The following is a 12241-nucleotide window of genomic DNA, read 5'->3' on the forward strand; positions in this document are numbered from 1 at the left end:
GTGAAGTTCGTGTGTGCAATAACTCAATTCACCCTTGCACTCCTTCTAAACAACGCAATATTTTACAACTTTGGCAAAGGGTAAAGTCTACAAAACGCAGTCTCTGTTACATATTCTAGTTTTGACAATTAGCAGAATGTTGGCCAAAATTCTTCTCCCACCGCCGGCCACTGGGCTTCTCTCATCACCATATTTGGTAGGGAGTGGCAACTCCAACCGGATGCTTCAAATTTATACATCCGGTGAAATATCTGGCTCATTGTTCAATCTGTGGCTATACTTTTTCCTCTGATGTCACTACTATGGAAGCATATTGCTGTCAAAATGTATGCGCAGACATATGCTTCCGTACTTTACTGCCATGAAGGCAACACCCAGCTTCTCTCTTTAGGTGTGGCCCTGTGTGCAAAGAGCGCCCCTTGGCACACTGGCTGTGGCACTGCCGTTGGGTTGTCCTCAGCGTGTATCTGTTAGTGCTCTGCTGTGGTACTACAGATCATCCTCTTCTGGCTCAGTCCTAAACGTCTGCTGTGAAAGACAAAGATCCTTTCTGGTGATGAGCTTCAACACTTCCTGAAGGAGACAGATAGACACAGCCCTTCCTGGTTCTGGCCCCTGGCTTCAGATTGGTCATTGAACAGCTTCACTCAATAAAACGTTCCTATTTCATGGAGTTGAAAGAATCTTCATGTCTCAATTCTGTGATTAATCAATTGAAGTATGACAATGTGTTAATTTGCATGTAGTGGCAGGAAGTAACATGCTTCCTGTTATCTTCTATTGCAAGCTGTCACATGGCGCATGCCTGAGTTTTAAAAGATGTTAATCATATTGTTATGAAGTTATTTTATACTGACTAGAAACAAGCACCTCTGCAAATGAATCTCTCTAAAAAGAAATGCCACTTGACGATCAGTCATATCAAGCCCTTTAATTATAAATATGGAAACGATATCAAAACGTGCACAATCAACTGGTTAGTACCACAACAAAACCGCAATGCAGTGAAAACCTCCAACACAATCATGCTTCAAACAAACCAATTAGAAACAAATGCATCTTAGGTTAATATATATTAATAGTTTAACAGGTTAACGTTCAGCTTATTTCATGTTATTGTTAGTGTACTACAGCTTACGGAGAAACAGCTTCTAGCATTTTCTAGTTCTATTTTCTAAATGATGTTAAAAATAACATAATACAATTATATTAAGGATTTTGTGATAGTTATGTTGTGCATATCCTGCTAATAGATAGAGAAGGAAAACAAAGATACTGTAGACATTCAATTAAAGAAAGAAATAATGATATTAGGAATGTTGCAGCTTTATTACTCCGAATGTAATCGATAAAGAAAGAAAACAAATATATAGAAATTCAATTAAAGAAAGAAATCACTATATTAAGAATGCCGTAACTTCATTTGGACCTTGTTGTGCCAGACACAAATAACTTTTACAGTAAGCTATCTTGAAATGTTATAGTCATTAACAAATTTATGAAACTTGTTACAAAAACATGTCATATTTAACCTGTAGAAAATAATCTAATTGAAATAATAATAACTTTATTTTTCAAATAAAATAAATAAATTGGCAAAGCGCGTTTTATAGAAATGTCAAACTTGCTTTACATAAAGCATTAGATAAAATAGTGCTAAAGCTAGATACTTATCATGGTACCCAACTACCCATGGAGCCAAGGTCTTCTTCTGCATTTTGTCGAGGACAGTTGTCCCTCACCAGGGACATATAATCTCACAGAGAGTCCATTGACTAAATAAATACAGACATACTCAATACTCTAGAGAAGGTCCTTCCCTCATCGTGTTTAGCATAGCTTACTGCAGTAGGGCAACTCCCCCGGGTTACAGCCAGAGCCATATACTGCATAGATATACATATAATATATATTATGTACCGTATACCGTTTATGGCTGTGGTTACACCTGGCTCTGGCTCAACGAACCACTGTACTGGAGTTCCATCTGCAGCCCTCTGAAGGACCAGCTTCTGATGGGGACCCTGAAACACAACAACAACACATTTCATTCATGTTCATTACATGTATATTTACACTTTACATTTTAGTCATTTAGCAGACGCTCTTATCCAGAGCGACTTACAGGAGCAGTTAGGGTTAAGTGCCTTGCTCAAGGGCACATTGACAGATTATTCACCTAGTCGGCTCGGAGATTCAAACCAGTGACCTTTCGGTTACTGGCCCAACGCTCTTAACCGCTAGGCTACCTGCCGCCCTACATTACATTCCTGTTCCTTTAGCTCGACATCTATCTGTTCTAATATCAATGGGAAATGCTAGTAATGCTATGGTCGTGAGTGTTAGGGGGCATCCTCACCTGCATGTAGGGTGGGAGGTGAGGGGATGTGGGGCTCTTCACTCTCAATGACCCCAGGCGCTCCAGGGAACCAGGGTGTGTCTTCTGGAACTGGTTCTGGAACTGGTTCCGCTGGTTCCAGGACTTGAGCTCTGACGCCATCTCCCTGGGCAGCACCCGGGCGGATTGGTTGGGGTACTCCCTCAGTGACGGGGTACGTACCAGGCGGGTGTAGGGGGGTGGAGGCTTCAGAACTCTCCTGGGGGATGACGGTGGGGGGCCTGCTGCCAGTATCTGTGCTGCTGCTGGGGGGGCCGGGAGGGGGACAGGTGAAGAACCCTCCCCAAGGGACTATCCAGGTCCTGTGGGGAAAGAGGGGAACAGGTGCCTTCCGCCGCCATTCTTCTTCTCAAGCTGGGAGAGGACTGGTGCTTGGTGTTACTCTTGTAAAAGCTGGGGCTGTTGGAGCCATTCAACGCAGGGCTGGTCGGACTTTGGGCTCTGTAGTGGAAGCCATAGGGAGGAGGGCAGAGCTTGGGGATCTCGGTGGATGCGGGGCCCTCCCTGTCTTTGTGATTATCTTTATCCCTGTCCCGGCTGGGGGGGCTGGTGTAGGAGGGGAGAGAGTGTTCAGAGCTGCTGTCCTCAGAGCTGGACTGGTACAGCCGCTAAGGGGGCTGGTGTAGGAGGGGAGAGAGTGTTCAGAGCTGCTGTGCTCAGAGCTGGACTGGTACAGCCGCTGGTGGGCATACTGTGGAGACCGAACCAGGAACTCTGGCCGTCGGCGTGGCAACCTGGCTCGCCCACGTCCCTCACCCAGGTCATGAGTGACTGACTTCTGGGAAGCCTGAGAAGTGGAAAAAAGACAGGGGAGAGAAAAGTGAGCTACTGTCTCCCTATATTGTGCAATTAATACAGCAACTTCATTATTAAACGTGATCTAGTCTAGTCAATGTATTTTATCAATATAATTTATTACACACCCACAACAATAGACACACAAAACACAATAAAGGTAATCAACACAGTCTACGGTTTTGACAATCTGTGTTATGGTGTTGGCGTTCTGTGTTATGGTGTCATCATTCTGTGTAACGGTGGTGACGTTGCGAAGCGTTGGTTGGTTACCTGAAGGACTGGGAGTACTGTCTGCGTACATGCAGCTCTGGAGTAGAGGGGGCGCTGGAGGAGTTGGTCTGTCCATGTCTCAGAGCCATGTTCTTAATGGAGGGGAAGTGGGAGGGCAGGACTCTGCTGTCTGCAGGGAACACTGGGGTCCCTACTGGGGTGCTGCTCAGAGAAACAGGGAGGGAGAGAGGGGGGGGGGGGGGGGGCAGGGCAGGAGTTAGACAACTGCTAGAGTAGTACAGTTTATGTAGTCAAAAGCAAATCTATTTGTATGGGGTTCTGGGCAGAATAAATATTATAGAAGTAAAGTAGGACCTGCAAACTCAGTTGCTCCACCTTTATTAGTTAACAGAATTCTGATCCAAAAAGGATGTGGACTCTTACCTGGGCCTGCTGCTGCAGACAGAGAGGGGTGTGTTAGGTTTCAGATAGGGCTGGTCCAGATTAGACTCCCTCCAGGGGGAGTTCTGGATGGGGGAGCGCTCAGGAAACTTCACACTGCAGCTGGAGCCCATCCTGGAGCCCTGGGTCTGGGTCTGCTCCACACTGCAGCTGGAGCCGAGACTGGAGCCCTGGGTCTGGGTCTGCTCCACACTGCAGCTGGAGCCCATCCTGGAGCCCTGGGTCTGGGTCTGCTCCACACTGCAGCTGGAGCCGAGACTGGAGCCCTGGGTCTGGGTCTGCTCCACACTGCAGCTGGAGCCCATCCTGGAGCCCTGGGTCTGGGTCTGCTCCACACTGCAGCTGGAGCCCATCCTGGAGCCCTGGGTCTGGGTCTGCTCCACACTGCAGCTGGAGCCCATCCTGGAGCCCTGGGTCTGGGTCTGCTCCACACTGCAGCTGGAGCCGAGGCTCTGGCTCTGGGTCTGGGTCTGCTCCACACTGCAGCTGGAGCCGAGACTGGAGCCCTGGGTCTGGGTCTGCTCCACACTGCAGCTGGAGCCGAGGCTCTGGCTCTGGGTCTGCTCCACACTGCAGCTGGAGCCGAGGCTCTGGCTCTGGGCTGAGGTGTGATGGAGACTGCCCTGGGAGGAGGAGGACTGGAGGGACAGGGAGCCCAAAGAGGACTGTAGGAGAGGGTCTACAGACGATGAGGAAGAGAGAGAGTCTATGGATAGACAGAGGAGACACAATACAAAGGGTCAGACATGATGACACTTTGGTATAGTTGAATTGCATTGGCATTTCTACTGTGTTAGTTGATAACTCACCATCGTCCAGGGCCACTGCATCAGACAGGGAGCTGTCGTCAGACATGCACAGATCTGGGGACAGAAATAAAATAAGGCTTATTTAAGACTTCATTCAATTAGGGGAAGGGGTTGTGGAAATTATCAACATTGCAGTGTAATTCTTATGACATGTACTGCTTATGTGATTCAATAACTAAACAATTGTGAGGAAAAAAAAACTCCAACCTCCATCAGACTGAGTGAGAATATAACCAGAAACCGTACAGTATGAAGATAGACATAGCCTTAATGGCCATGTACTCTTATAATCTCCATGTACTCTTATAATCTCCATGTACTCTTATAATCTCCATGTACTCTTATAATCTCCATGTACTCTTATAATCTCCATGTACTCTTATAATCTCCATGTACTCTTATAATCTCCATATAACTCGTATAATCTCTTATAATCCCCACTGGCCACCCCTCGGAGCCTGGTTCCTCTCTAGGTTTCTTCAAAGGTTTCTGCCTTTCTAGGGAGTTTTTCCTAGCCACCATGCTTCTACATCTGCATTGCTTGCTGTTTGGGGTTTTAGGCTGGGTTTCTGTATAAGCACTTTGTGACAACTGCTGATGTAAAAAGGGCTTTATAAATACATTTGATGTGCAGAAACTGCTTCTCCAATAGAAATCCCTGATCATGCTTAGGTGATGTCATGGAGACGTTGGTTAGCTAAGCTCATGATTAGAAACATGTAATTGGGTCTAACAGTCCAATAAAAATAGTAGCTGAAATACTTTTTCAGTATATCCTGTTCACAGGAGGCTGCTGAGGGGAGGACGGCTCATAATAATGGCTGGAATGAAGTCAATGGAATGGCATCAAACACATGGAAACTGTGTGTTTGATGTGTTAGATACCATTCCAGTTATTCCATTCCAGCCATTACTATGAGCCGTCTTCCCCAACTAAGGTGCCACCGGCCGCCTGTGATCCTGTTACTATCATCCGTAAAATATCTGTATAAATTAATTGGTCCCAATTAAGCATGAACGACAGTACTATAAAAATCTAAGGCACAAGGTGTCAGTTTGTCACTTTCACGAGGTTGGAGTAATACCATGTTCAACTACTTAAGACATTGGCTCCAATCTAGGTTGTGCCTTTACATTTTGAGAAAATTAACAACTAAGGAATAATTTCTAACTTCTTACTTCTTTCATTGACTTCTCAAACCTCAAACCCGGGCTTGGTCTGCTTAGTCTGCTTCGCAAGCGTTCCCAGAAGTATCGCGATGTTGTGCCTCTGGGTTTAGAAACTCTGTGATACTGTATAACCTAAGCTCCCTGCAGACTGCAGAGCCCAATGTGGCCAGATGGTGGCAGCAGTAGCACAGGCACAGCACTCACTGTGTTTGGCTGTGTTGTTCTTCTTGTTGGTCGGTGGAGAGGAGCAATCGTTCCTGATCCTGTGCTGAAACACAGCTTCCTGGAGATCCTTGACTTTCCTCTCTTCCCTGTTACACTGCTGCAGCCTGCTCTTCTTCTGTGGTTTGGACAGGTGCTCCTCCACTGAGAGTCTACGAGCCGCTTCAACGATCTGGAGCTGCAAGGCCAGGTCTGTCTCTAAGGAGTGAAGCTCTGAATCCTGAGGGAGAGAAAGTATTTATTTTTTTTCAGTTTAGAAGAATAACCATTAATTATCAATTTAATAGCCTTCTTGATTGAGCTGGGTTTAAGTAAGTAAATACTGTATTCTGTGTTCAAATCGCTCTTATCAGATATGCACTTTGCCTTTGCTTATAGGCTTTACAACATATTGTTAGGAAAAACTCCTGACCCTACCGATTACCAATACTGTGTAATATAGGAAGTGTAAAGGGTGACCGTGGGAAGGGTTCATATTGGTCTGTACCTCTCCATCCTGGTAGATGAGACTGTGGTCCAGTTTAAAGGTAGCTCCTATTCTCCTGCGGACACGAGGGGGCTTCTCATCAGGAAGTAGAGGGTAGTCTGAAGACAGCTTACCTGTCAGCTCCTGTAAAATAAATACAATCCAAAGTCAAATGAAGTCGTTTCTAAACATACCCCTAAGAGATTACTGCTGAAAGAGCAGTCTGTAACTCTGTTACTGCTGAAAGAGCAGTCTGTAACTTCTCTGAACCATTTGTATGTATTTATGAGTCTCAGGTCTCCTACACGTCACAAGACTATGTTAGCCCACTGAACTACAGCCTAGGCATTACCTCAGGGAGCTAACATAAGTCTTCAGGTCTCAGGCTAGGTTAGACAGTCACAGCCTCCCTGATGCACCCCAAAAAAATAGAATATATACAGTTGAAGTCGGAAGTTTACATACACTTAGATTGGAGTCATTAAAACTCATTTTTCAACCACTCCACACATTTATTGTTAACAAACTATCGTTTTGGCAAGTCTGTTAGGACATCTACTTTGTGCATGACACAAGTAATCTTTCCAACAATTGTTTACAGACAGATTATTTATTATTTCACTATAATATCACAACTCCAGTGGGTCAGAAGTTTACATACACTAAGTTGACTGTGCCTTTAAACAGCTTGGAAAATTCCATAAAATGATGTCATGGCTTTAGAAGCTTCTGATAGGCTAATTGACATCATTTGAGTCTATTGGAGGTGTACCTGTGGATGTATTTGAAGGCCTACCTTCAAACTCAGTGCCTCTTTGCTTGACATCATGGGAAAATCCAAAGAAATCAGCCAAGACCTCAGAAAAAAAATTGTAGACCTCCACAAGTCTGGTTCATCCTTAGGAGCAATTTCCAAACGCCTGAAGGTACCACGTTCATCTGTACAAACAATAGTACGCAAGTATAAACACCATGGGACCACGCAGCCGTCATACCGCTCAGGAAGGAGACGCGTTCTGTCTCCTAGACATGAATGTACTTTTGTGCGAAAAGTGCAAATCAATCCCAGAACAACAGCAAAGGACCTTGTGAAGACGCTGGAAGAAACAGGTACAAAAGTATCTATATCCACAGTAAAACGAGTCCTATATGGACATTACCTGAAAGGCCGCTCAGCAAGGAAGAAGCCACTGCTCCAAAACCGCCATAAAAAAGCCAGACTACGGTTTGCAACTGCACATGGGGACAAAGATCATCATATTTTTGGAGAAATGTCCTCTGGTCTGATGAAACAAAAATATAACTGTTTGGCCATAATGACCATTGTTATGTTTGGTGGAAAAAGGGGAGAATTTGCAAGCCGAAGAACAACATCCCAACTGTGAAGCACGGGGTGGCAGCATCATGCTGTGGTGGTGCTTTTCTGCAGGAGGGACTGGTGCACTTCACAAAATAGATGGCATCATGAGGAAGGAAAATGATGTGGATATATTGAAGCAACATCTCAAGACATCAGTCAGGAAGTTAAAGCTTGGTTGCAAATGGGTCTTCCAAATGGACAATGACCCCAAGCATACTTCCAAAGTTGTGGCAAAATGGCTTAAGGACAACAAAGTCAAGGTATTGGAGTGGCCATCACAAAGCCTTGCCCTCAATCCTATAGAACATTTGTGGGCAGAACTATAAAAGTTTGTGCGAGCCAGGAGGCCAACAAACCTGACTCAGTTACACCAGCTCTGTCAGGAGGAATGGGTCAAAATTCACCCAACTTATTGTGGGAAGCTTGTGGAAGGCTACCTGAAACGTTTGACCCAAGTTAAACAATTTAAAGGAAATGCTACCAAATACTAATTGAGTGTATGTAAACGTCTGACCCACTGGGAATGTGATGAAAGAAATAAAAGCTGAAATAAATAATTCTCTCTACTATTATTCTGACATTTCACATTCTTAAAATAAAGTGCTGATCCTAACTGACCTAAGACATGTCATTTTTTACTAGGTTTAAATGTCAGGAATTGTGAAAAACTGAGTTTAAATGTATTTGGCTAATGTGTATGTAAACATCCGACTTCAACTGTATATATCTCAACAACGGTATAGATATGCATAAATACAACAGTGTGACTACTCACAGCCTCTCTAATGCAGAGCTTCTTGAGGTCTACTAGCAGCTCCTCTAGAACCTGCTGCTTCAGCCTCATGACCCGGGTGTGGGTGGTCAGGTCCTTTCCCGGCGACGTGGAGCTGTCGGGACCTGAGATTATGTTAATGGGGCTTTTTCCACAGAGCACAGGCCTCATGCAGGCATCACATTTGGAGCTTTTATCACAGAATTAACAGATTAATAGATTATAGATATTTCAGCTAGCTACCCTACTATCAATAAACTTCTAGCTCCTGAATTTATCCCTGAAGTTCAATATTTGATACGATAGATTTAGGTCTTAGCATTAGTAATACGTTCTGTGCTTTCCGTAAGGATTTATATCTGAACCTAGAATGGATCTAAAGCTTTCAAATGTATGGTTCAGCATTGTTGATGTGTTAAGCTCTTACCAGAGTTGAGAATGATCCCAGTGTCCGTGTCACTGACCTCTTTATCCACCATGGCTGTTGGAAGGCCTTTTCACAGTGTTAAAACAACACCTGTTGGAAAAAGAGAGAAATAATTCAATCAGATTTATTAAATCATCATTATTCACTAGAAAACATATCCAATGTTATGATCACTCAGGAAAGGGGAACATTGCTTCACCTAAAAAATATCAGTTTCCATTCCTGATGCTGAATGTCTCTTTTAATACTGATCCACTCCCTACTAGCTACCCCCTCCTCCTCCTCCTCCTCCTCCTCCTCATATCTCTCCCCCACCTCCTTTCCTCATCTCCCTCTTCCTCCTCTTCTTCCTCCTCCTCCTCCTCTTCCTCATCCTCCTCCTCCTCCTCTTCTTCCTCTTCTTCCTCCTCCTCCTATCTCTTCCCTCTCCTCCTTTCCTCTTCCTCCTCCTCTTCCTCCTCCTCCTCTTCCTCATCCTCCTTTCCTCCTCCTCCTCCTCCTCCTTTTCCTCTTCCTCCTCTTCCTCCTCCTTTCCTCCTCCTCCTCCTCTTCCTCCTCCTCTTCCTCCTCTTCCTTCCCTCTCCTCCTTTCCCTTCTCCCTCCTGCCCTGTTCTCCCATCACAATAGACAGCAGCCCCCATGCTTGACTCGGCACATGTGGGATGGGACCAGGGGTTAATCCGAAACCGGACTCTATGGCAACAGTCACAGTGCGCACCGCTGTTCTCCGAAGGGAGTGTGTGTGTGTGTTGCCATTAGGAATGTCAGAAGGCGTTTAAAGGGACGCACCGTCGCACCCCAAAAAAGAGAACAGGAAAGCAGATGGCTTCAGGGCAAGGGAATTACACCTCTCATGGACTTCACCTGTTCCCCCCTCCCAGAGTCACACACACACACACACACTCTCACACACTCTCACACACACACACACACTCCGACAGCTCTCCTTTCAACCAGTGTCCAGAGAAACAACCCTCGAGGGGCTTTTGAAGTGGAACAATATCTCAATGCTGAGCCTGTCTCTGTAGCATCAGCCAGCTCACATAAAGACACTGAAGATTCATGATATAGCACATCTAGGATTTCACTTACACATTCTCACACTGTTGAACACATAAACAATGTTTATGGTCCATTCTATTGTGTGTGTGTGTGTGTGTGTTCCCCAGGATAAATAACTGAGAGAAACCGGTAAATTATAATACATTATTTATATGAACAGCATGGCGTGAAATGGAACTGTTAAATTATATGCAATGTCTAAATCTGGCTTCTCTACATCCTCTGCATGATGAATCAACGCTCAGGGTGGGGACAGACAGTCCATCTCAGTAGGAGCGCAGTTCACAATGCATATAGACCTACGTATCATCTCACCATTGTAACTTTTTTTCTTGTGACAGGTAGGCCTACATTTGCTGCAGCATATCCTATGGTACAGTAATATAAAGACCGAATGCACGTCTAATTTACCCATCTCCATCTGGCTTTCAGGGGTCAACTTGTTTTTTAATTGAAAAGATTTCTTAATTTTTTTATTGCAGCTGCAGAGTTTTGAAACAGCCTAGCACTCTCTCACAGGTCTTTCTCTCTCCATCAGTTCCATTCAAATTGCATCCAAAATAGATAATCCTGTTCTAGATTGATATATAGCCCTATATATAGATGTCCTAGCCTACCTCTTTCAGGTAATACATTCAATGCAGTATTAGTCTTATATTTAGCTAATTAATTATGGGTTATGCGTAATATCCACTCCAATTTGCATACCGTCCCAACAGATCCACAGATGATGCAATCTCTATTGCGCTCCACACTGCCCTTTCACACCTGGACAAAAGGAACACCTTTGTGAGAATGCTATTCATTGACTACAGCTCAGCGTTCAACACCATAGTGCCCTCCAAGCTCATCACTAAGCTAAGGACCCTGGGACTAAACACCTTCTGCAACTGGATCCTGGACTTCCTGACGGGCCGCCCCCAGGTGGTAAGGGTAGGTAACAACACATCCACCACGCTGATCCTCAACACAGGGGCCCCTCAGGGGTGCGTGCTCAGTCCCCTCCTGTACTCCCTGTTCACTCATGACTGCATGGCCAGGCACGACTCCAACACCATCATTAAGTTTGCCGATGACACAACAGTGGTAGGCCTGATCACCGACAACGACGAGACAGGCTATAGGGAGGAGGTCAGAGACGTGGCCGTGTGGTGCCAGGACAACAACCTCTCCCTCAACGTGATCAAGACAAAGGAGATGATTGTGGACTACAGGAAAAAGAAGAGGACCGAGCATGCCCCCATTCACATCGACAGGGCTGTAGTGGAGCAGGTTGAGAGCTTCAAGTTCCTTGGTGTCCACATCACCAACAAACTAACATGGTCCAAGCACACCAAGACAGTCGTGAAGAGGGCACAACAACACCTATTCCCCCTAAGGAGACTGAAAAGATTTGGCATGGGTCCTCAGATCCTCAAAAGGTTCTACAGCTGCACCATCGAGAGCATCCTGACTGGTTGCATCACTGCCTGGGATGGCAACTGCTCGGTCTCCGACCACAAGGCACTACAGAGGGTAGTGTGTACGGCCCAGTACATCACTGAGGCCAAGCTTCCTGCCATCCAGGACCTCTATACCAGGCGGTGTCAGAGGAAGGCCCTAAAAATTGCCACCCTAGTCATAGACTGTTCTCTCTGCTACCGCACGGCAAGCGGTACCGGAGCGCCAAGTCTAGGTCCAAGAGGCTTCTAAACAGCTTCTACCCCCAAGCCATAAGACTCCTGAACATCTAATCAAATGGCTACCCAGACTATCTGCATTGCCCCCCCACCCCCTCTTTTACCCTGCTGCTACTCTCTGTTTATTATTATTATTCATGCATAGTCACTTTAATAACTCTACCTAATGTACATATTACCTCAATTACCTCGACTAACCAGTGCCCACGCACATTGACTCGGTACCGGTACCCCCTGTATATAACCTCGCTATTGTTATTTTTACTGCTGCTCTTTAATTATTTGTTACTTTTATTTCGTATTATTTTATATTGTATTTTTTTGTGATTTTTTAGGTGTATTCTTTCTTAAAACTGCATTGTTGGTTAAGGGCTTGTAAGTAAGCATTTCACTGTAAGGCTACACC

General features: G+C 45.2%; 1 pseudogene across 1 annotated transcript; it reads right to left on the reverse strand.

The window, feature by feature from the left end:
- Positions 1 to 1830: 1830 nt before the first annotated feature.
- On the reverse strand, positions 1831 to 9146 carry LOC311148169 (innate immunity activator protein-like; annotated as a pseudogene). Its single transcript has 11 exons — positions 9095 to 9146; positions 8671 to 8792; positions 6557 to 6679; positions 6052 to 6289; positions 4678 to 4731; positions 4396 to 4574; positions 3851 to 3963; positions 3467 to 3628; positions 2360 to 3185; positions 1928 to 2024; positions 1831 to 1886 (listed from the first exon to the last, which is right to left on the reverse strand). The product of its transcript is annotated as an innate immunity activator protein-like (transcript).
- Between the last annotated feature and the right edge of the window lie 3095 nt (positions 9147 to 12241).

The sequence above is a fragment of the Coregonus lavaretus genome (assembly GCF_964263955.1).
Source record: "Coregonus lavaretus genome assembly, chromosome: 20".
In the NCBI taxonomy this organism is placed as follows: domain Eukaryota; kingdom Metazoa; phylum Chordata; class Actinopteri; order Salmoniformes; family Salmonidae; genus Coregonus; species Coregonus lavaretus.